Source organism: Schistocerca serialis, chromosome 11, assembly GCF_023864345.2.
Source record: "Schistocerca serialis cubense isolate TAMUIC-IGC-003099 chromosome 11, iqSchSeri2.2, whole genome shotgun sequence".
NCBI lineage: Eukaryota > Metazoa > Arthropoda > Insecta > Orthoptera > Acrididae > Schistocerca > Schistocerca serialis.
Window position 1 is genome coordinate 202473724 of NC_064648.1, and position 26380 is coordinate 202500103.

The 26380-nt window shown below is 42.4% G+C and overlaps 1 long non-coding RNA gene across 2 annotated transcripts; it reads right to left on the reverse strand.

The window, feature by feature from the left end:
* Positions 1 to 18549: 18549 nt before the first annotated feature.
* Positions 18550 to 22179, reverse strand: LOC126426998 (uncharacterized). Of its 2 annotated transcripts, none has more exons than XR_007576482.1 (3): positions 21902 to 22179; positions 19036 to 19147; positions 18550 to 18929 (listed from the first exon to the last, which is right to left on the reverse strand). It is a non-coding gene; the product is annotated as an uncharacterized LOC126426998 (long non-coding RNA). The 2 variants fall into 2 exon arrangements; XR_007576481.1 differs by lacking the exon at positions 21902 to 22179 and adding an exon at positions 19303 to 19509.
* Between the last annotated feature and the right edge of the window lie 4201 nt (positions 22180 to 26380).

The following is a 26380-nucleotide window of genomic DNA, read 5'->3' on the forward strand; positions in this document are numbered from 1 at the left end:
AAAGTACTCAGGAGAGAGAAGGGAGTCAAAGATAGAGTATGCAGGAAGAAGGAAAACATGAAGAGGGTGGGGCCAGAGAGCGCCTAGGAAAAAGACAGAGGTAGGAAGGGGATCAAAGTTGATAGGAGGAATACATGGAGGGAGAAAGGGCATCTTCAGAGAGGAAGAGTTGACAGAAGGCTCCTTGGGAAAGGAGATGAAGTGTGTAGAGGAAGAGGGGGGAGGGGGGGGCACAATGGTGAAGGCACAGCAGAGGGCAGGGGTGGAGAGGAGAGGAGCAACCAGTGGATGGGGGCATCAAGTCTGCAGATGGTGTACAGGACTCTGATATATTCATGGAAAAGGAGCAGATGGGGGATAGGAATCAGGTCATAGAATTTCCACATGGGGGATGGGAGGCGTATACAGAAGGGAGGGCGAAGTGCAAAGTGCTAGAGTATCTGGAGGGATTTATAGAATTTGGGGGCGGCAGAGATCCAGTCGGGACTGGCATAGCAGAGGATGGGATGGATCAAGGATATATAGGTGTGGAGGATGGTAGAGAGGCTCAACCCTTATGTCCGGCCAGAGAGGAGTTTTCGGAGATGGAGGTGGTTGTGGGCTTTGGATTTGATAGGGCGGAGATGAGGGGTCCAGGTAAGGTGACGACCAATGTTAAGTCTAAGGTAGGTGAGGATGGGGGAGAGGCAGACAGAATGGGCACAGATGCTAAGGGAAAAATCAAGGAGCCGGAAGGAGGGCGTGGTACGACTTACGACGATTGCCTGGGTCGTGGAAGGATTGATTTTGAGGAGCCACTGGTAACACCGTGTGGCAAACAGGTCAAGGTGATTCTGGAGAAGGCATTGGTTCCGTCGATGGGTAGGGGCGAAGGCTAGGGAGGCGTTGTTATCAGCATACTGCAGGAAGTAGACTGGAGGGAGGGGTTTGGGCATATCTGCTGTGTACAGGAGGTAGAGGAAAGGGTAGAGGACAGAGTCCGGGCCAAACCCACAGAGGGCTAGAAGATGCAGGAATCGGTGTAATGAACGGTGACATAGGAGGGGTGGTGGAGAGGAAGGAGGCCATCAGACGGACATAGGTGATAGGAAGGGCGTAAATCTGGAGTTTCAACAGGAGACTGGGATGCCATATGCGGTCGTACGCCTTTTCCACGTCAAGGGAGACAAAAATGGTGGAGCGGCTGGAGTTAAGTTGGAGGGAGAGGAGATGGGTGAGGTATAGGAGTTGATTGTTGGCAGAGAAGGAAGGTCGAAAGCCACATTGTGTGTTGGGGAGGTAAGGGCTGCAAGAGAGGAGGGAAGGCAGTGTTTGAGATGGCAGTAGGTAATTTGGTCGCGGGTGGGAGCAGTGTTGCGTTTAGTGCAGAGTGTGAGGCTGATGTCCTGTGTACTGATGGGAGTCTTCAGTTCTCATGGTGGTGTGTGGCCCAAGTACTGGAAGTTAGGAGCAAGGGGAGGAGCGGTGGTATCCAGACATTTGACAACGTCGGGGAAGAGGGAATAATCAAATTGTGGAACATCTGGAATGGAAAAGACTTTGGATAGGTGGGAGGTGAAGTGGTTGGCCTTACTGAAGTTGTCTGGGAAGGGCCGGTCATCGAGCAGGAGAGGGTTTTGCAGGGTAGGATGGTTTCCAGAAAAGGCTTTGGAAAGCAGACCAATAACTTGGAAGAGTTTATTGGGAGTGAGGCGTTGAGTTGTGTGCGTGTCTATCACCAAGCAAAGCATTCCTTCACAGTAACCATGTCCTGTGAACCTCTTCTCTAGTTGCGATTCCAGAGACAAGTAGCAAGCATAAGTCGCAAGTAGCGAGATAATGTACTTCCACCTCACTACATTAATTTAAATTACTACTGTCACTAAGTTGCTGCTTTGCTGACCGTGACTGGCACTAGCAGCACATTTCAATATATCCCGTCTTGTAGTATCTTTGCTCGACTGCTATTACTTCCCGGGCGTTGTCTGTCGTGAGTTCAGGTCGCGAGTTCAGGCCAGCAGTCAGTTGGACCGCGTCTGGAGCACAGTCCAGACCTGCCAGTTGAGAGTTGCGATGTGGCACTGGTGCAGTAGGGTTGGAGCAGAGGTGAGGTCGGCGTCGACACGGCTCGCCCGACCACTGCTGCCACGCATCACTTGAGCCGGGCCACGGTCTCGGTGGATCGTCGGTCAGTCATCCTAACAGACGACGCGTTTTGGCTCGCCGATTGTTTGTGAGTCAGCTGTGTGTGTGTGCATCGACTCCCGATTTGTCATCGTGTGTGCTTACTTACTGTTGGGTATTGTTCAGGTCTTCGTGCAAATGTTTGTCAGGTTGTGTGTGTAGTTGGCGTTATTTCCACTGACGACTATTTTAGATGTTGTCGGCATTCTGAGAGGAGTCGGTCGGTTGCTGAGGACTAGGGAAGTTATCTCCGAGTGGTGCAATCGGTTGGATCTGCTGCGCATCCCTGAGCAGTGTTGAAGCATGTGTGGAGCTGTCCCATCACTACAAGCTCCGTGGTTCACTGACCGAGGATGTTAAAGTTGAGTAGGCGTTTCAACTATCCAAGCCACATCCATTCATGTTGTGTAGTTCATTTCGGTTGTTCGCTGTTGGGAGGCTTCCCTGTGAGCAACACCGAGTGTTTCTACTGGTGAAATTTAGTCACCATGTGGTCCAATTAACTATATTGGTTGACTACAATACGAGTGCACCAGCGGAATTTTCTCCCTTGTGGCCGTGAGTGTTCTGGTTACTTGCCCTATCCAATGATGTAAATTCACACAGTGTTCCTTTTGGGTGAAGTTAACTACATTACCGTATTTCAAATTCAAGTGTACCAGCAAAATTTTCTGCCTTGTGGCCCTTAGTGTTCCGGTTACCTGTCCTGGCCACTAACATAATTTCAGGCAGAGTCCTTTCCTCATCTGTTGTTGCTGTCCAACATGGTGTGTAGTTTTGATAGCTAATACGTATTTCATTGTGGATAATCACGTTCATAACCTTTTGTGTTTGAGTTCTCATGTACTGATTGGTGGCAAGGAATTCGTTGTGTCGGTCGGTCGGTGGCTGTCCCCTGGTTGGGTTCCGACGGATCAAGTGTAGTTGGGCTCACCACCTGTCTCACCTAAGTGAACAAGGGCAGACAGACCTCCATGGAGGCTTCTCAGTGTCGTTTTCTTTATTGTCCTTCTCACCAGTGTTTAATTGTCCATTTACAGTCTTTCTTAGCCAATGATTTAAAAATTCTTGTTTTTACTGGACTTAATGTATTTTTGAATTTTAAAAACCAATTGTGGGCTTTAAGCCGTTTAAAACCTTATCCTTGAGATTACTCTTTAAGCAAAAACATTGCGGCCTTTCCTGCCTTACATCTACATCTACATCTACATCTATACTCCGCAAGCCACCTTACGGTGTGTGGCGGAGGGTACTTATTGTACCACTATCTGATCCCCCCTTCCCTGTTCCATTCACGAATTGTGCGTGGAAAGAACGACTGCTTGTAAGTCTCCGTATTTGCTCTAATTTCTCGGATCTTTTCGTTGTGATCATTACGCGAGATATATGTGGGCGGTAGTAATATGTTGCCCATCTCTTCCCGGAATGTGCTCTCTCGTAATTTCGATAATAAACCTCTCTGTATTGCGTAACGCCTTTCTTGAAGTGTCCGCCACTGGAGCTTGTTCAGCATCTCCGTAACGCTCTCGCGCTGACTAAATGTCCCCATGACGAATCGCGCTGCTTTTCGCTGGATCATGTCTATCTCTTCTATTAATCCAACCTGGTAAGGGTCCCATACTGATGAGCAATACTCAAGAATCGGACGAACAAGCGTTTTGTAAGCTACTTCTTTCGTCGATGAGTCACATTTTCTTAGAATTCTTCCTATGAATCACAACCTGGGGCCTGTTTTCCCACTATTTGTTTTATGTGATCATTCCACTTCAGATCGCTCCGGATAGTAACTCCTAAGTATTTTACGGTCGTTACCGCTTCCAATGATTTACCACCTATGGCATAATCGTACTGGAATGGATTTCTGCCCCTATGTATGCGCATTATATTACATTTATCTACGTTTAGGGAAAGCTGCCAGCTGTCGCACCATGCATTAATCCTCTGCAGGTCCTCCTGGAGTACGTACGAGTCTTCTGATGTTGCTACTTTCTTGTAGACAACCGTGTCATCTGCAAATAGCCTCATGGAGCTACCGATGTTGTCCTTAAAGGATTATGGTAATATATTTTAAAAATTTCAAATTTAATTGTGGCTCTTACCCACTTGTATTGCACCTTGCATATGTTTGTTCTATCTGCTTTTGCCTTGAGGCTTTCCAGCTTAACTGTGATACCATATATATTTTAATTATTTAATTTGCTATTTTAACTGCGTTTTCAATTTATTGACTTTTAAGATTTCTTGTTTGGAGGCCCTCAGCCATAAAATAATTGCCCTTTTGAAACTCATAGTTCTAAAGATTCGGCTATGTGCTATTTTGGTTTAATGGTGCTATTAAATTACAATAAATTACAATTTTGAGTGAACCCTACCGACACCTTATTTGGCCCTTTCCACAATCCTAATCACCTGTTCTGCCCTGCAGGTTTAGTGGGCATCTCATTAACATTCAGCGCTGTGTGGTATCTGTCGGCTGACTTTCGTACTTCTTCGTCTCAAACTCACTCTCTCTCTCTCTCTCTCTCTCTCTCTCTCTCTCTCTCTCTCTCTCTGTCTTTTTTTTCCTTTATTGTGTTTCAATTCCACATGAAGTAGGCAGGGTGGCAGTAGTTTAGTATTCCGCTGTTCAGCCTACAGAATTTTTAAAAGACAATAATAAGATAATAAGTAATAAAAGCAGGTGATAAGAATGGTGACTTCTAAAGTGTAAAATGGCGGAAAATTGTGGTAGTTAAAATATGAAACAAGAGTTGGCGATGCTAAGTATAACACACCTAAGCAGACAGGTACAATAGTAGACAGACAATTAAGAAACACGGCGACAGTCTGGTTTCTGTTCGCAAGAGATAAAAAAATCGCACACAGCGACACTATGGTTTCTGTAAAAAGTTGGCATGACACACCACAGCCTAAAACAAATGTGTGTGTGGTGGGGAAGGGACCCAGATATATAAGGGGAAAAAAGAGTGGAGGAGAGGAGAAACCAAAGGGAGGGAAAGAACCAACGGAGAGAGAGGAGTCATAACAGAGGCCAGGGCAGACGCGAGACTGAGTGGGTAAAGGCAGAGAAGGGGAATGCAAAAGTATTCAATGGAGGGAAGGGTGTCAAAGAGAGGGTAGGTGGGGAAGTGGGAAAAACAGGATGGGAGGAGGGGGCAAGAGGGAGCCTGGTGAAAGAACAAAAGTAGGGACGGGGAGGTGAGGATCATAGTTGATAAGAGGGATAAATGGAGGTAGAGGGAGCTGTCGAAAGCCACCTTGTGAAAGGAGATGAATGGTGTGGAGGTGGGGCAGAATGGTGAAGGCACGGCAATGGGTGAGGGTTGGGGAGGAGAGGTGCAACCAGGGAATGGGGGAGGTGTAGAGGACACGGATATGTTTGAGGAAAAGGAGCAGATGAAGGAAAAGAATCAGGTCATAGGGGATCTGTGTGTGGGTTTGGAGGTCTATGTGGAAGGTGAGGTGGACTGTGTGGCTCTCAAGGAATTTCGGGGAGGGGGGGGGGGTGGATGGCGGAAATCCAGGCGTGACTAGTGAAGCAGATGATGGAAAGGATCAAGGGTTTGTAGTTGTGGAGGATGGTCGGAGACGAGTTTCGAAGACAGAGGCAGTTGTGGACTTTGGACTGGATAGAACAGAGATGAATGGTCCAGGTAAGTTGAAGGTAAATGGTGAGTCCGAGGTAGGTGAGTGTGGGGGAAGAGGTGAACAGGACGGGAGCAGATAGTAAGGGAAAAATCAAGGAGATGGAAGGAGTGGGTGGTACGAGCTACAATGATTGCCTTGTCTTTGGAAAGATTGCTTTTCAGGAGCCACTGGTTGCACCATGTGGCAAAAAGATCAAGGTGATTCTCGAGAAGGCATTTGGATCATTAAACAGTAGGAGCGAGGGATGCCATACGTGGTTGTAGGCCTTTTCCATGTCTAGAGAGACAAAAATAGTAGAGCGGCAGGAGTTAAGCTGGAGCGAGAGGAGATGGGTGAGGTGTAGGAGATGGTTGTTGACAGAGAAGGAAGGTCAAAAGCCACACAAAGACTGCAAGAAAGGAGGGAGGGCAGTGTTTGAGGTGACAGTGGGTAATGTGGTCATGGCTGGGAACAGTGTTGCGTTTAGTGCAGAGTGTGAGGATGATGTCCTGTGCACTGAGGGGAGTGTTGAGCTCCAATGGCGGTCTGTGGCCTAAGTACTGGAAGCCAGGAGCAAGGGGAGGAGTATCCATACATTTGATGACGTTGGGGAGGAGGGAATAAGCAAATTGGGGATCATCTGGAAGTCTTTGGATAGGTGGGGGGCAAAGTTGTTGGCCTTACTGAGGTTACCAGTAAAGCGACGGTCTTCATGGAGGAGAGGGTATTGTGGGGTAGGATAGTTTCCAGTAAGGCAGTGGAAAGCAGACCAGTGCCTTGAAGAGATTATTGGGAGACTAGCATTGAGTGCATGTCTGTCTCCAGGCTCTGCATTCCTTTGGACTAAGCTCGTTCCGGATGTGTCATTGTGGTGCTGGTGGTGAGTGAGTGTGTCTCAGTCACGGGTGTGGAGCACGGATTGGTATAGTTGACAGGATTCACGAATGAGAAGGACGGTATGCGGGCGAGGGCTGGGTGGTGATGGTGTACGGCTTTTGTATCGATATGGGCAGCTACAGCATTCGTCTAGGTCTGGTGGAGGAAGGTAGCAGTTTGGGAGATGTTCGGATATTGGAGGGTAGGGTTGTGGCATTTGGCCTGGGTGTATATCGAGTCTCAGGCATTCCGGTTGGCGCGGGAGTAATCGTGGACAAGTTTAGGAGGAACATCAGGATGAGGAAAGGAGTGGGGATAGCGACCATCAAAGATGCTGAGAAGGATGGGGATGTGGTCGCTACCAATGATGTCAAGGCTTTCGGTGGTGATTGCCCAAGGAGGTTGGGAGACGCCAAAATCATGTGAGGAGTGGTATTGGATTCAGGTCAGGTGTGTTGTGTGGGGGAAACCTGGTCTCCCTGGAGGCTGGTGATAAACCAATGCCAGCACTGGAGGATAGCAGGAGGACAGCTGTGGATACTGACGTCTGCAGCAATCTCATATGTGAAGAAGCTGCGTTAGATGTGGGCCAGGAAATCGTACGGGAAGGGGGTGCAAGGGCAGATGTAGATGGTGTCACATGTGATGGTAAGGGTGGGGAGAAGAGGCTGAGGGTGAGATTCTCAGAGAGATTGTTGAGACGAGGTTGAGCCAAAGAGGGAGGTGTTTAAGGTGGCAACCCTACTACATATTAGTCTGTGGAGATGGAAAGACGAGGTTGGAGGAAGGTTTCATTGAGTGTGATGGCATCCACACGGTGTTGATTTAGGGCGTGCAGGAGTATTCTGGTAAATTATACTGTAATGTTGTTGTGCCACTGTGGGGGAGTTTTAGAAGAGGGTGGTGAGGGAGGTGAAGGAGAAGTGGGCGTGTTTGTGGGAGTGGGTGGCATAGGTTGTGAGGTGAAAGATAGAACAGGCAGCGAGGGCAGTTTGGGAAATTGTGTGGGGGCATTGGAAAGGGTGGATTTTTTGTAGGACTATGATGATAAAGTGGATGATGTCCTCTGCAGTAGGAGGACGGCAGAGGGAGTTGTTGGGATGGATGTGATCATCTAGTGGATGGATGGGGATGGTGAGCTCTGGGGTGATGGGAGGAGGCTCTGCTTTACATTTATATGAGTAGGTAGAACGTGATTTGTTACAGGCACTTGTATTACAGGAGGGGGAAGCGGCAAGGTGGGGGCAGTTCTTGAGGAAGTGTGAATCTTTGCAATGGGGACAGGTTGGGGGCTCTTACAATTGGCAATGATATGCACATTATATTTAAGACATCATTGGCAGTGGTAGGATTAAAGGGGGAAACGGGAGGGGTCAACTTTAAGCATCTATTAAAGATGAGGGCTCCCTCTGTAAGGAGACGGTCAATGGAAAAGAAGGATTCAGTGAAGGTTATTATAAGGCATGTCGCCTCTGCATCATTAAAGGTACGACAGGCCAAGCATATTTCAAAGTCAGTGTGGGAATTGAGTTCCACCAACACCTCATCCTCCATGACCAGAGGGCTAAGCTTCATGATCACAGAGGTGAAGGTCGGCAGATATCGGGGAGGCTGTGGTAAGGGGAGGGTGTGGTAGGGGGTAAGGGTGGCTCGTGGGCCAAAGTGGACGCATAGTATTTTTGAGAGGAGATCAATGTGGAAGGATGCATGGGGGTGGAGTCCTTGCGAGGAATGGGAAGGGAGCTAGGGGCATTGGGGAGGTATTAACAGATGACAAGGGTGAGGCTGCAGGAGTCAGGGAGTTGAGGGTCAGGATTTGAGAGGATGAAGGAGTGGGGTAAAGGAGGTGTAGGAGTGAGGGAAGGGGTTGTGTCCATGGGGATGGGTGGGTCACGGGGATCAGTGGTTTTCTTTGTATATAGGGTGGGGGCAGGGTCAACATTAGGGCATTTGGTAGGTTTCTTGGATAGGACAGTTTGAGAAGGACGCTGTGGGGTGGGTTCGAGGGTTAGGTGTCGGTGGAAAGTTCCTCCCTAAGTGTCAGGTGATGGACGGGATGGAGACATGGCTGTGGCAGAGATTGTGGCATGGCATACTGAGATTTGTGCTGGCTGGGAGCCTGATGTAGGTGGCGCAGAGAGTGGTGGGAAGTCCAGAGATGACGATGGGGTGGCAGCTACAGGTGAGGGAGAGTTGGGGAAGTGATGGGTGTAAACAGCACAGGAGTAGGATGAACAGGGAGGGAAGGAGTAATGGTGATGGGGTCTGCTGAAGAACTCCATGTGATGGTGGTCGGAGCAGTGGAAGAGGAGGTGAAAATGATAGAGGTGGTAGGGTGGGTCATGGTGGTGGTGAGCAAGTGGGGGATGAACATGGTGACAGTGGTAACGGCGACAGCAGTGGTCACAGCAGAAGCAACGAGAAATGGTGCCATCGGCGAAGAACTTGGCAATAGTGGCAGTAGCAATAGTGACGAGATAGCCCTCGACGACGTGGGGGGCAGCAGCAACTCCACCAGGGTGGGGCAGCAGCCCTCTGCAGGCAGTGCTGGTGGTCCAGTGACTTACTCTGGGCAGCAGTTGAATGATGAGGGCAACGACGACGGCGGCGAGGGCAGGAACTGGTGTGGGGCAGAGCCGCACTAGGGCGGTGGCGTTGAGATTTCTCTCAACCTCTTGTCTAGTTGCGATTTCAGTGACAAGTTGCAAGTAGAAGTCGCAAGTAGCAACTAAAATCACCAATTAACATTAGATGCCGAATGCGATCTGTTATCCTCTATCTGTACTCTGTTTGTTATTGTGTCTCACAATATGGGTGTATTATGTGCTTATGGTCGAAAACATGAACGAAGAAGCTGATTTTCTATGACAAAAATTTTATACTCATTTGAGAATTGGGGCAGCCGAGTAATGTGAAGGCTGAATAAAAGTTGTGGTAGCCTTGCGTATACACCTCCCACACACCCTGCGGATCCTATACGACCTGATTCCTTTCCATCTGCTCTTCTTCCTCGAACATATCTGCATCCTGTACACCTCCCACAGACTTGATCCCTCCATTCCCTGGATGTTCCTCTCCTTTTGAACCCACACCCACAGCCGTGCCTTCATCATTGTGCTCCACCTAAACTGCACCTCTACACCCTTCATCTCCTTTCCCAAGGTGATGACCTAGACTGTGGTGTGTCATTTCCAAGCCAACTTTTTAGCGCAGTGCTTTAAGTGAGTGTTAAGTGTTGTGCATCTTTTCCGAAGTGTTGTGAGTAGAAACTATACTGTCACTGAGTGTGATTTTCTTATCTCTTGCGTACAGAAACCAGACTGTCACCGTGTTTCTTAATTGTCTGTCTACTATTGTACTTGTCTGCTTCCCGTGTTCTTAATTAGCATCACCAACTCTTTGTTTTATATTTTAACTTCCACAACTTTCCGCCATTTTACAATTTAAAAGCCACCATTTTTATTGCCTGCTTTTATTACTTATTATTATGTTTTAAAAATGCTGTAGGCTGAAGAGCGGCATATTGCTCTAGTCATGTAAGTAAAGTCCTCTGCCACATTTTTGACCCATCACTTAAACAAGGCATAGTTCCTAAGAGGCTTAAGTATGCAGTTGTATAACCACTGTATAAGAAGGGGGATAAGACGGATACTGCTAACTATAGGCCAATATCACTACTGACAAGCTTTTCAAAGGTTTTCGAGAAACTAATGCATGCCAGGATAGTTAAGCATCTCAGTGAACACAATAGCTTCAGCAAAAGTCAGTTTGGATTTCCGAAAGGTTTGTCAGTGGTAGATGCAATATTTTCATTTACTGGCAAACTCTTGGAATCTATCAACAAAAAACACCGTGATTGGCATATTTTGTGACCTAACAAAAGCATTTGACTGTGTAAATCACCAAATTCTTTTACAAAAAGCTGCACATCTCGGCATAAGTGGTGCAGCAGGGAAATGGCTCAACTCATATCTGTCAAACAGGAAACAAAAAGTTGTAGTAGATAGTCAAGATGGTGTCCCAAATGATCTTCCTCTCTCTACGGAATATTGTAGGTTCACCATTTTCGCGGACGACACTACACTACTTATTGATAATTCAGTAGATAAACTTGAGGTAACGGCAAATAAGGCTTTAAATGAAACGGTGAACTGGTTCAACATTAATGGTCTTATTTTAAATTACTGTAAAACAAACTACATTCAGTTCCACAAAACATCCAAAGATGAGGAAATATTTGTAAAGATAGGTGAGCAGACAATAACCAGGGTAGATTCCTCAAAATACGTAGGCTTGCATATTGATAGCAAACTGAATTGGTCAAACCACATCGTGGATCTGTGCAAAAGACTAAGTTCAGCAACATACGCATTGCGCATTGTTTCTTCCTATAGAAATATGGAAACCATGATGTCAGCGTATTATGGTTACTTTCATGCAATTACAGCATATGGAATTAAATTTTGGGGAATCAGCCACTGGCTAAAAAAGTACTATGTGTACAAAAAAGAGCCATAAGCATGATCTGTGGAGTCCATCCTAGGGCAACATGCAGGAATCTCTTTAAGAAGCTTGAAATACTTACATCCCCTGCGCAATATATATTCTCGTTGATGTGCTTCATAAGGTAAGAAAAATCCATCTTTAAGCTGAATAGTGCATATCACAGTCACAATACTAGAAGGAAACATGATATCCACTATGAACAGCCAAATCGAAGTATGGTGCAGAAAGGAGTCCATTTCAGTGGCTGTAAGATTTTTAATGCCCTCCCTTCAGGAATTAAATGTTTGGTAGATGATGATCTCCTATTTAAAAAAACCTGAAGGTAGTTCCTATTGCAAGGATCATTTTATACATTAGAAGAGTTCCTGAACTACAGTGTTTAACATTGTTGTATTGTAAATTGCAAATGTATGCCCAAATTTGTATTTGTAAAACGGAATATTTTTATTGTAAACATATATTTTGCACTGTTTATTTCTCTGTAACACTTATTATTTTGTAATCTTTATCTATCTCTAAAATGTACTTTTTTAGTGGGACCTAAGTTACTGTTTTTGTTTTGTTTTATGTATTACCATTAATTCTGGCCAAAAGCGTGTAAAATTGACACGTTCCATATCCTGTGATAGTGTCACAACATGAATCACCGGAACCAGAGATAAATAAATAAATAAATAAAAATACTAAGCTGCTGCCAGCCCAACCCCTTCCAGAGGGAATCGAAACACTATAAAGGAAAAAGAAGTTAAAATTGCATGGTGATTTTAAAACCAGATAATGGCTAAGTCTCTGATGAGTATTTTGATGCATATTACACACATATATTGAACATAAACTACAAAAAATTCAATCTGGTGTCTACTAGGTAACTTTTACGAAACATTAAACTGCTGTATTCACAAGACTGATATTATTTCCAACAGTACAATACACAGCTATACCTTTGTCTGTATTTTAAAATATTGCATTAATAATATTCCCAATTTCAACTTGTATCTGTAAGATCAGTGCTTTCCAATGTTTTGACGTGCACATCATCAATCTTAAAACACGCAACCATCTGTCCTAACCTAGAGATTGGGCTACGCTACAGGTCAGTCCGTCATCACAATCAACATTCAAGGATAAACGGATCAGTACCGTATCACACTCTAGCAAGTCGTTATCATTAAATACGTGGCAGAAAATGTGGGGGAATGGAATGTGAATGGAATTTTCGTTATTCAGTCTCAGTATGGTTCACATCTATTTATCATTCCTTTCTAATCAGATAATAACTTTCCTTTCTAATCACATAATAACTTCAGTTACACACTGTACCAATACTCATTTTGCACACTTTATTATCAACTATGGTTCCATAACGGTGCGAATTCTTCAAGAGTCATTTTGAATCTTCATGACTATCTCATCTAAATGTGGATGGGTACATAGAGCATCCAGTAGTCGCGTCTGACAAAATCACGAGGATTATTAAAATTTTATATTGCTACTAATTACTAGCAATATAATTCACATTATACAACTGCTAATACTTCTGGTAATGAAAGCACTTGAGTGGGGGGAGGTTTCACACTTTGCACAAACGATGCCCCCAGATTCATTTACAAACATAGAAACTAACCTTACTTCTGACAAAGACGATGTAAGGCAACGTCACCTAGGAACAAGGCCTCACAGCGCGACTCGTGACGTCACGACTAGGGGTCTGAAATACCGAGCGGCTTGTTAGGCTCTGCGCCATGCATATGAAAACATTAAACAGTTTCCTGGTAGACTACTCATAGAGTTTTATACATAAATCTGTAAACAAACGCTAATCCTTCTCACTGGAGAATTAAATTGTTCAAATTTCGTAAACTATAGCTCCATAGGTGAAAATACTTTTTCGTAATTTCCGTCACTCGTGTTTTGAAAATGCGAATTTCTAATTCCATAACTCTGATAGCACTATTTTCACCGTGTAAGTCACCTTGCATAATTGGATTGAAAATGAGGTACCGTAATTGGGAAGACTGACAATGAATCGAAGCAGGTACTCTGAGACTTGTATCTATGTCAAATTCTAGTTTCGGTTGACAGATACCTCATTTGGCAGTCATCTACAGTTTTATATTTAAAAAAACATTACCGTACAAAAATGGTTCAAATGGCTCTGAGCACTATGGGACTTAACATCTATGGTCATCAGTCCCCTAGAACTTAGAACTACTTAAACCTAACTAACCTAAGGACAGCACACAACACCCAGCCATCACGAGGCAGAGAAAATCCCTGACCCCGCCGGGAATCGAACCCGGGCGTGGGAAGCGAGAACGCTACCGCACGACCACGAGATGCGGGCTTCACTGAACCTTCTACATACTACTTAGTTTAAGAGATTTGCCAGTAGAAGACTAGGTAGTGTTAAGTTACTAGGTATTATAAATTTACATGGGAACCACACATTAGAAGTATTACAAACTCTAACAAACTTGCCCACTGTAAGCCATTGTTTATCAGCTTGAAAATATTAACTGCTATAAACTTGCACATTTACACTGTTCTACTGTATACAAAGACTAACTTAACAGAATACCAGCTTAGGCAGGATTTACACTCTCATGGAACTGGGGTTTAACCGAAGAATTGGACACCACCCATCAGCTTCATGTAATGACATATCTTAAGAACCTGTTATTACTTTTTACTGTACAAACTGATCCATTTATATTCACCCATCCACATACTGATCCCCATCTTTTAATTAAAATACTTGTCATTTGATACACTGATCGTTGGCAATGGGTATTACAGCGTTGTAAAAATTTAAAATGTCATCTATAGGGCCATTTGTGAAAGCAGATGAGTGGTATCCCAATCGTCAGTAGTGCCAGAACTAGAAATAGTAGGCATCTTCACATACCTTACTGCAGATTATCTAAATCATAGAACAGCAATGTAGTGAGTATGAAGCTGTTTAACAAACTGCCTCTAGAATGGGTAGAAGCTTTATTTGATTTATTCAAGCACAAGTAGTACAGTTGGTTATCGGTAAATCCTCCCTACTCACTTGAATGTATGAGTGTAAATATCACAGCGATAACTGCTCAGTGAGTGTACCATAATTTCCTTAATGATTTCAATTTAAGATGTACTACACAAATCGTTTTAGCTTGAATATTTTATTTTATGGAAAATCTGTTGTAACATTGTTTTTTAATTTGTGTAAAGTAATTTTTGTATACATGCTGTATACTTTTTAAACATTTGTAATTTGACTGTATATTGCTGCAATGGCTAAATGACAATTAAATTCTTTTACTATTTAATGTTGTCCCAGAGGAAAATAAGCACTGCTATTCCAAACTCCAAAAACATTATCAATTTCTCTCAAATGAAGAATGGCTTAAGTTATGTATTGTCCTCCCCCTCCTCCCCAAAATATTGGTTGTTTTGACAGACTGGACCTGTTCTGCAGATTAATTTTTACTTATGATGATGGCAGACTAACATGCTAATACTAGCAATGAATTGTTCTCCTTGTGAGAATAATTAATTTACTGACTGGACAAAAATATATACAAAAACTTGTCAACCACAGAGCAGGAGCAGCATTAATTATATACACTCCTGGAAATGGAAAAAAGAACACATTGACACCGGTGTGTCAGACCCACCATACTTGCTCCGGACACTGCGAGAGGGCTGTACAAGCAATGATCACACGCACGGCACAGCGGACACACCAGGAACCGCGGTGTTGGCCGTCGAATGGCGCTAGCTGCGCAGCATTTGTGCACCGCCGCCATCAGTGTCAGCCAGTTTGCCGTGGCATACGGAGCTCCATCGCAGTCTTTAACACTGGTAGCATGCCGCGACAGCGTGGATGTGAACTGTATGTGCAGTTGACGGACTTTGAGCGAGGGCATATAGTGGGCATGCGGGAGGCCGGGTGGACGTACCGCCGAATTGCTCAACACGTGGGGCGTAAGGTCTCCACAGTACATCGATGTTGTCGCCAGTGGTCGGCGGAAGGTGCACGTGCCCGTCGACCTGGGACTGGACCGCAGCGATGCACGGATGCACGCCAAGACCGTAGGATCCTACGCTGTGCCGTAGGGGACCGCACCGCCACTTCCCAGCAAATTAGGGACATTGTTGCTCCTGGGGTATCGGCGAGGACCATTCGCCACCGTCTCCATGAAGCTGGGCTACGGTCCAGCACACTGTTAGGCCATCTTCTGCTCACGCCCCAACATCGTGCAGCCCGCCTCCAGTGGTGTCGCGACAGGCGTGAATGGAGGGACGAATGGAGACGTGTCGTCTTCAGCGATGAGAGTCGCTTCTGCCTTGGTGCCAATGATGGTCATATGCGTGTTTGGCGCCGTGCAGGTGAGCGCCACAATCAGGACTGCATACGACCGAGGCACACAGGGCCAACACCCGGCATCATGGTGTGTGGAGCGATCTCCTACACTGGCCGTACACCACTGGTGATCGTCGAGGGGACACTGAATAGTGCACGGTACATCCAAACCGTCATCGAACCCATCATTCTACCATTCCTAGACCAGCAAGGGAACTTGCTGTTCCAACAGGACAATGCACGTCCGCGTGTATCCCGTGCCACCCAACGCGCTCTAGAAGGTGTAAGTCAACTACCCTGGCCAGCAAGATCTCTGGATCTGTCCCCCATTGAGCATGTTTGAGACTGGATGAAGCGTCGTCTCACACGGTCTGCACGTCCAGCACGAACGCTGGTCCAACTGAGGCGCCAGGTGGAAATGGCATGGCAAGCCGTTCCACAGGACTACATCCAGCATCTCTACGATCGTCTCCATGGGAGAATAGCAGCCTGTATTGCTGCGAAAGGTGGATATACACTGTACTAGTGCCGACATTGTGCATGCTCTGTTGCCTGTGTCTATGTGCCTGTGGTTCTGTCAGTGTGATCATGTGATGTATCTGACCCCAGGAATGTGTCAATAAAGTTTCCCCTTCCTGGGACAATGAATTCACGGTGTTCTTATTTCAATTTCCAGGAGTGTATTTACTGATGAACAGAAAAGACTATTCCCCTAATTCTATGAGATTGGGGTTTCACAGAGAATTTGTGGTAACAAATTAATCTGTGGGAAAGCCTCATGTTTATGGCTGCACCATATCGAAGAGAGCAGAAGGGGTCCAATACATAACATTTACCAACAAGATGTGTGGGATACTGTGCATGAATTAAAAGCAGAAATAAACATTTATTTCACATCATCTTCCCAAGCCTCAAACAGTATAATTTAACATTTTTTCAATCTTTTGTACACAGTTACTTTTTTAACAGTAGTTTCATCATTTCTCCTCTGGGTATAACTGTTTAGAAAAATATTTGCACAGCAAAACAGTATGCAATTCATGACTGAATCAATTGAGTGTGTATTTTTACAGTGAAACCCATAAAAAAGATTGCTGGGAATGTTGTGGGATGCTACCTTCACAAGTACATTTCTCTGATTTGCCTGTTCTAAAAATAAAATTTCCTGGTCTTTCAGAATTTTCTGTAGAGTTAAATAGACATATGTCACACACACTACTACATCATCTGCAGGATATGTCAACCCTCCTCTGTCTTTTACCATAATCAAATCACCACCACCCTGCTTCAATTCATCTGTAGTAAGGAATACCTTATAATATTCACAATGGTTTTTTTAATAGCTTGGTGTGAGCAGTAACCTGCTATGTAATGCAACAGTGGCCGAGTATTCTCATCTATTCCATCAACATTTTCATCTACTGCTACATTTAAAAATTCTGGTATTGATGTTTCTTTTAATCCCTGAATTTCAGTATGAGTAGAAAAAATATCAGGGGTCTTAATAACAACATCCCCAACTACTTTCAACCGGAGCACAAGGGAAAACATAGACTGTGCCCTTAGTTTTTGTTCAGTTTCAAAAACTTGTCTTAGAGAAACATGATAATTTCCCCCACATAGCTGGCGGTATTTGCCGAACCTGTCTTCTAAACTGTCTGTCTGTACTTTTCCTAACAGCAAATATTATCTGTTTTTCTCAGAAAGCCAGTAGTCACAGAAGTCTATCAAAGCAGCAGTTGTGTGTTTCAAAGTGCTATGTGTCTCTCGAGTGAGTTTTCTTTCATCACTACACTCTTCCCAAGAACATAACCATGAGATGAAGCACTGTAAGAATTCTTGTATGTGATGGGATTTACTAGTCACAGGTTCTTGGAAAATATTTCTTAACCTCTGTCCCTTGAGTTATGTTTTTACATTTACAATATCCCACCTACGATTTATTATTTTTATGAATGTTGCAGAACTTTCCCAGTTGCTAATTGCTTTCTTTGAACCAAATGTGTCCAAAGCAACAACTGTCGTATCACTGAAATTACGCAACACTAACTTGACATTTTGGCGCTCAATTGAGTTAGGAAATAGAGACTTCAAAGTTAAGGAACTGCCATATTGCAATAGTTCATCTTTTTCTATCAAGTGCAATTCTTTCAGTGCTCCAACAGTAGACAAACCTCCCTTCAAACTATCACCAAAGTCAGGAAAACACAAGATCTGCTCCTTTTGGTTAAACCAGTTATTGCGGATACACTTCAAAATATGGACAGTGGCCACAAAATAATACAATGGGCGATTTGGAGAAGACTGTACAGGGTGATCATACTTTATTTTCACATCTGGAGGAGTAGAAAACTTAGACATTGCTTTCTTATTAATTGCATTATTGTCTGCTACTATACCAACCACCTCAAATCCGACTGCTTCTAATTTAACAATGACTGCTTTAATGTAAGAGAACAGAACATCACCCTGAATAGTATGAACTGGCAGAATAGATACCACATCCTTGTAAGGTGATTCCATGCTCTGAACCATAAAAACATAGGTGCTAGTTGCACACAAAAATTTTTCAGTGTTAAAGGCACATCCTACAACATTTCCAGCTTTATAATCAAGCTCAGACTTCAGATGAATTTCATCCATCAACAGGAGCACAGTTTTATCATCTGACCCTGTTGCTCAATGACAGGATTTGTTGAGAGTTTACTACAAAGCCTTGAAAGGGTGTTAGGACTAGGCATAGAAAAACTGTCAGTGTTCCTCAAAAATTTGTAAGCATGTGGGCTAATAGAATTTACTAATGACCACATTATCATAGAGTTAGTATCATACCTAAATTGAGTTAAACTTCTGCACTTCAAAAATGAAATCTATTCCTTCAAAAATGTAATTTTAGTTTCGTTTCCTGGCAACTTTTCTAATACATTTTGCAATAACTGGTCAATTAAAGACAAAATGTTATCTACAGGAGCCTCAGAACTATTATACAGAAGATAAATGTTCTTAAGAACATCACTTATTACCACCTGTATGTTGTTTACTTTCATGGGAAATTACATGTTTCCAATACATTTCACTTCAATATCATTATTGAAGACACTGAGTAATAAACCACTGCTTATAACTACGTGGCAAAAAATTCTTGGGTAAGAATTATGCTTTAGTAACGCTAGGCTCACACTGTCAGATTTGTTTATCACTACCCAGTCACTGTGCTTTTCACATTCACTCAACTTTGTTTTCATTTGTTCTAAACTATCTAACGATATCGCATCAATCATTTTCTCATGTGTGTCCACACTTTCTTGGATAGCAATTTGAAGAGCACAATTTTCTGGGTCCTCTCGTACTGCAGTTTGATGACTAGACAAGTAAGATGGGCATCCAGGCAACTTCGATGGGATAGCATCTGAAAAATTAATAACGAAGTATGAAACCGATCTCCCAGCATATAAGTGAAATAAAGATAGTTCTTATGCCACTGTACTTTACTAAGCGCGTGTTTCGTAACTCACCTTTTCTCAAGCGTCGACGATCCAACGGTGCTGTCAAGAGTATACCAGTTTTCGGGTCATACATGCTGGTACTGCTTAAAATATCGTCCTTGTTGAAATGCAGTTCACATATCTAAAAACAAGCATACAGTTCTCTTTAAAACATATAACGAAAATTAATGAGGTATCAGATTATAAATACATTCTTCTGTTTACTGTATTTTGTTCAGCTGTACAACATTTCAAGTAACTACAACACACTAACCAAACAAATACACTGATACTTACAACAGAGTGCTTACTCGGTGTCCAGTCTTGTCTGTGAACAGCCGATAACCATATTCGGGGACTAGTGCAGCAGGGGATACAACCCGTCGGCTTTGAACAATGACGTCACAAGTCGCCAGAGAGCATGTATTACAGAGATGAAAGAGCTGAGGAGAATGTTGAGAAACAAAGGAATGCGAGAGAGATAAACATTGATCTTGTCAAAAGCATAAGTGTTTTTTGACTTTAAAAAAAAAAAATCTCACGAGATAGAATAAACTGATCCTACTTTATTAAGCAATATCTTGTCAAAAGCCGAGAAGCTATTGTTCTTAATGTTCTAGCTCCCTTCAGTACGTAATAAGTGTTTTTTGACTTTAAAAAAAAAAAAAAATCTCACGAGATAGAATCAACTGATACTACTTTATTAAGCAGCTCCCTTCAGTACCTAATAAGTGTTTTTTGGCTTTAAAAAAAAAAATCTCACGAGATAGAATAAACTGATCCTACTTCATTAAGCAATCAGTAAAGAAACGAAACTGAAACATAAAAGCACGTTTGTTCTTTGGCTTTTTTAAAAAAAAGTCTCACGAGATAGAATAAACTGATCCTACTTCATTAAGCAATCAGTAAAGAAACGAAACTGAAACATAACAGCACGTTTAATGATGCACCCAATATCAAGCGATCGCTTTTAGATTTACATTCAATTATGTGGTGGGGTCAGTTTTCTGTTGCTCAGGTGTTGGATTTGAAGCGGAATTTCTATTAGTGAGTTAATGGTTAATTTAATGCTCATTGCCTTCCTCCGACCGTAATGGGGATGAATGATAATGATGATGAAGACGACACAACAACACCCAGTCATCAAGAATACCAGTCTAAAACGGTACGCTCACTCACGCGACATTCGTGGATACCTCAAACACCAACAGTATGTGGTTTTTATTACATCCCTCAAGGCCAGCTTCGATTTCTCAAACCGTGCTCCTCGTGTAATTGAGTGCGAAAGTCGATCCTTGTTAAACCTACATACGAATAAATCGTGAATACGACGAGCAGACACAGTATCAGGCGTATATGTTTGCCACAGTCACGACATCGAACGTAATCAGCAAGAAGACCAGACAGTTGCAAAAATCTAATGGTTGCTATCATATCTATGCCTGAAGCCTGCTTTAAGACTTCCATATTCATGGGAATAGATAAATCCATAAATACAAACGAAAATGAAACACTAAACATTCTAATAAATGAAAAGCACCAGTTTACTTTTGCTCTACAATATTGTAGAACAAAAGCCAACTGGCGCTTTTCATTTATTATAATGTTGTTCTACCAAGAAACGACGGAAGATTCTGTTAATATGACTAAACATTCTTCTAAATGAAAAGCTATTCTTCCAAATTATCTAAAACTCACTAAGAATGACATGAAGTGGGTCAACAGAAGCGTCCGATCTTACCCGTCGGCTTTGACCCGTGACATAAGCGTGTTGTGGTGTGTGACGTCATTACGGCGCGGAGTTTGATTTGCGATTGTGGCGTGTTTGTAGATGTCTTGTTTTTGTTTGTCGTGCTCTCTGGTGGTGTGTTCATGGTTTTCGTTTGTTTCGTTTGTTTCGTGTGGTGGGGTCAGTTTTCTGTTGCTCAGGTGTTGGATTTGAAGCGGAATTTCTATTAGTGAGTTAATGGTTAATTTAATGCTCATTGCTGTACGTCGGGTGAGTTTGTTATTGAGTGTATTTGGTTGTGGTTTTTTGGAAACATCCGATCTCACGCGTCGGCTTTGACCCGTGACGTAAGGGACCTACACATTGATCTGTAGCGTAGCCCTGAATACGAGGTTAGGTTGGGAGTTTTTTTTTGGAATGCGGCCGCGGCAGCGGCCGCCTATGATTCGAAAATATTGATTTGACACTAATGAACATGTATACGTAATATGAAGCAATTTGATGAACATATTGATCTGTAGCGTAGCCCACTTGAGGTTAGGTTGGGAGTTTTTTTTTGGAATGCGGCCGCGGCAGCGGCCGCCTATGATTCGAAAATATTGATTTGACACTAATGAAGCCTGTGGGGGGATGGGGGGGCACTGCAGACTCCCCCCACCGCATAACGACACATGATGATCAAATTTTGAAAAAAAATGAAAAATTTTTTCCGTACCTGCTAAACTGCATAAGTGCCGATGTATGTAGGTGTAAGGGAAGCTTTCGTTTCTTAGTTTTCTATTGGGGGATGTGATCGGTAGGTTCTGTTGAGCTATATAGGTTAAGGGAAGTGTACGATTATGGATAGGAATGTGTTTTTTGGTATTTCGTCAGTTTTGTGATGTTGATTTATTTCGTTGTTTTGCGTGGTTTTGAATGGCGGTCGGTGGCTACATTTCTGTATATTTAGTTTCTCCGCACCCAAAAACCCCTAATTTCCCACGCTTGTCCCGTTACAGTCATTAGGCTTTTTGTGAAACTTGTGTATTTCAGTGTTTACAATACGTATGCGATGTTTTTATATCCGCCATATTGGAATTGTTTATAGTCGTTTCCGCGGTATTTGTGACGTCATGGGTCAAAGCCGACGCGTAAGATCGGACGCTTCTCTATTTCCCTGATACTTACAACAGAGTGCTTACTCGGTGTCCAGTCTTGTCTGTGAACAGCCGATAACCATATTCGGGGACTAGTGCAGCAGGGGATACAACCCGTCGGCTTTGAACAATGACGTCACAAGTCGCCAGAGAGCATGTATTACAGAGATGAAAGAGCTGAGGAGAATGTTGAGAAACAAAGGAATGCGAGAGAGATAAACATTGATCTTGTCAAAAGCATAAGTGTTTTTTGACTTAAAAAAAAAAAAAATCTCACGAGATAGAATAAACTGATCCTACTTTATTAAGCAATATCTTGTCAAAAGCCGAGAAGCGATTGTTCTTAATGTTCTAGCTCCCTTCAGTACGTAATAAGTGTTTTTTGACTTAAAAAAAAAAAAAAATCTCACGAGATAGAATCAACTGATACTACTTTATTAAGCAGCTCCCTTCAGTACCTAATAAGTGTTTTTTGGCTTTTTAAAAAAAAAATCTCACGAGATAGAATAAACTGATCCTACTTTATTAAGCAATATCTTGTCAAAAGCCGAGAAGCGATTCTTCTTAGTGTTCTAGCTCCCTTCAGTACGTAATAAGAGTTTTTTGGCTTTTTAAAAAAAAAAATCTCACGAGATAGAATAAACTGATCCTACTTTATTAAGCAATATCTGGTCAAAAACCGAGAAGCGGATCTTCTTAGTGTTCTAGCTCCCTTCAGTACGTAATAAGTGTTTTTTGGCTTTTTTTAAAAAAAATCTCACGAGATAGAATAAACTGATCCTACTTTATTAAGCAATATCTTGTCAAAAGCCGAGAAGCGATTCTTCTTAGTGTTCTAGCTCCCTTCAGTACGTAATAAGAGTTTTTTGGCTTTTTTAAAAAAAAAATCTCACGAGATAGAATAAACTGATCCTACTTCATTAAGCAATCAGTAAAGAAACAAAACTGAAACATAACAGCACGTTTGTTTTTTGGCTTTTAAAAAAAAAAATCTCACGAGATACAATAAAGTGATCCTACTTCATTAAGCAATCAGTAAAGAAACGAAACTGAAACATAACAGCACGTTTAATGATGCACCCAATATCAAGCGATTGCTTTTAGATTTACATTCAATTATTTTAATGATAGTGCTTATTAGAACACGTGCGTCTCGCGGGCCCCGAGGAATCGCTTCATGACGTCATCAGTAAGGCTGAAAGCGTGACAGCGCTGCCTGGTGACTAGACCTGTAAACAACTCTGTTGACGTAAGTGACGTCACACGTTGGCCACAGCGTTTGTGCAGACTTGCCATCAGCTATTGTTTTGGAACGTCAAATCAATCCAGATTATTTGAATGAAGCTTCCATTAACAGAATTAAATGTAGAAAGAAGGTTTGAATGCGAATAATCTGGATTATGGTGACATAATAATCCGCAGCGTAGTCAAAGTTACACATTAGAGTCTTACGTGATTGATTGAAACCAATTGATAACAAATTATTGGTCGAAAGGCAGAGTGATTTATAGCATAACACATATTACGCATTGAGGACAATGTGTATAAATGTTTTTAACGCATTAACTGCAGCTTACCAATGTAGGCTAACTACCACTGAGACGTTTGCAGCATGAATTTGTCTTTGAACCCATACCAGCAGCAGCAAATGCGGAAAAACAAATCAAATATGGTAAAGGATATGTTGTGGAACGCCCATTGCATTTTTCCAGTTTGTGTACGATATCTGTAAATAATATGCATCAAAACACGTCGGATGATTGTTCATTTTCTAATATATGTTTTTTGGGGATGACCCAGTAGTTTTATTTTTTTATTATGAGAAATGCATTAAATGTGGGAAAGTGCATTTAAATAAGCCGCAAACAAATATTAGGCAAAGCCACACGTCTGTCTGTTATCACAACCGTTATTTCTCATTCGCTGTGTTCCACAACTGTCGACGAAATTATCGCTTTTCAACCTAATGTAGACCTCAGACTATGCTACAAATAGTTATTACTCCAGCCAAGGTTTCTAGGGAAAGGGGGGGAAGGGGGCGAAATCCAGTATAGTGCTCTAGCCCAGATATGTGCTCTTGCCCAGTGTGTGTTACCGATATGCTTAAATTTTGATCGCTGTTTTTCAGTAAACAAACAGCTATATGCCAATCACATCTCCCTGTATATAGTTTCTCAAAAATCCAGTTTATGTGATCTTAAGATAAAAAGAGCTCAATGAGGGAATATTAATAGATCCAAGCAGTAAGCCTACTGACATCTCCAAATTGTAAGACTGCTATAGATGCAAGTCACTGATTGTCAGTGTGTATCAGTGGGACAAAACATTTGAAGTAAATCACAAAGCTTAGGTTAGTTCAACTATTACTTCTTAATGTAGTAGGCAGTCACAATTTTCTTCTGTATTTTGATGTACATACATACTACACAAGCAACCAAATGGTACCTGGTGGAGGGTACCTTGTACCACTACAAATCATTTTCTTTCCTGTTCCACTCGCAAACAGAGAGAGGGAAGAAAGGCTATCTACCATCCGAACCCAGATTTCTCATGCCTTCTAAATTTTCTCAATAGTGTTGTACAAAAAGAACATTATTTTCCCTCCAGGGATTCTCATTATACTCACACATAGTTTGAAACTACTGGTAACCTATACAGCATCCAGACTCTGAGTTGCTTCAATGTGTTGCTTAAATCTGACCTGGAACTCAAACATTGGAGCAGTACTCATGAATGTGTGACATAATTGTTCTATACGGGTGGTGTAAGTGATCTTCCCCTCATTTCCAGTCACAAAATATATTCAGAGTACTGTCAGCTGTTCATATAATGGTAACATTAAAAGCCTGTTAATTTGAAACTTAGTGTTAACATTAACTAGCAATTGCATTCGTGAGTCGAAACATTATGTTTAATTATAGTTATAGAAGGAGAAGCTAATAAAATATTTTTTTTTACTTTGTATTTTTTTATTACCTTAGGATTTTCAGTTTTCTGCCTGATGTCTAGCAGCAACCTGTTAAAGACTTTCAATCAGAATGTGATATTCCATTCTGAATTGTAGGCAGGGATGTATAGTCTACATGGACATTGTTTTTACTTCCAGTATTTTGCAAGTTCATTTCACTGAACAGAGTAAAATTACCCCTATTATGAACAACAAATACTATTAGGGAGTAAATATGTCGACATGTAAGTGAAAGACTCCGAAGGGCTCTGAAAAGACTTCTGTAAGAAGCTGCGCTATCAATTTTACACAATAATTTTACTCACATGGATAAAAGGTTTTGTTAACTTGCCACATCAGATTTGAATAAAATCGCAAGCTTTTCATAGCAGCCTCCATCACCGTCACCAGTAATGGTACTGGTGTGGTGTACTGTAGCAGCACATTAAAAGTGAAACTTCCTGGCAGATTAAAACTGTGTGCCCGACCGAGACTCAAACTCGGGATCTTTGCCTTTCGCGAGCAAGTGCTCTACCATCTGAGCTACCGAAGAAAGACTCATGCTCGGTACTCACAGCTTTACTTCTGCCACTATCTCCTCTCCTACCTTCCAAACTTTACAGAAGCTCTCCTGCGAACCTTGCAGAACTAGCACTCCTGAAAGAAAGGATATAGCGGAGACATGGCTTAGCCACAGCCTGGGGGATGTTTCTCATTCTGGAAACATTAAAAGTGTTTCAATTGAATTGATTCTGCATTATTTCTCTTGCTCATGTCCTTGACATTAATGCTACCAAGTTGTGTTCTTGTACAGTAATTAGTTTCCATGTTATAACATGTTAAATATAGAAAGTTTAACTGTAACCAAGCAGTAGTTTTCTCTGATGACAATATCAGTTCCAGTGCACAACTGAATTTCAAAATCTGTCTTGTGGGGTGAAAATCCATTACTGCTGCTATCTTGTGCTGACAATGAGATGACTTTCATAGAAATACTGAATTATTTCATTTGTAATACAGTTTCATAGTTTTTGTAGTTGCTCATGACCTTTACACTTGCATGCAATGGATGTAGCATCAGCATACAGAACTATCCTTGAATTTGGGGAGCAGTATTTTGTCATTTACATAAATTGACAAAAGAAAGTATCCCAGTACAAAGTCCTGGGTACCCTGTATTACATATCAGTAATTTTAGATCAGTGTATGCCACTCGCCATTCTTAAGAGTGAAAACTGATTTGTGTTAGATAAGGTTTTATTAAACTGTGAACAATTATCAGCATTATTACCCAGCCGTTTTCCCAGAGTATTTACTATCTCTCTCTACAAGCAATTGATAGAGATTAGCTTTCCCATCTATAGCTTATCGCAGAAAGTTCAGTAACACCTTCAACATGTAAGGAATTGAGCACCAACTATTGGCACTTTTGCAAAATCACCATAAGGTTTGATATCCCTACTGAAAGACGAGCAGAAATTTTTTGTTAATTGGTGCATAATAAGGTTCTTTTTTGGTATACCAGTGCTCAGTAATAACTGAAACATCTGGTTTATTAAAACA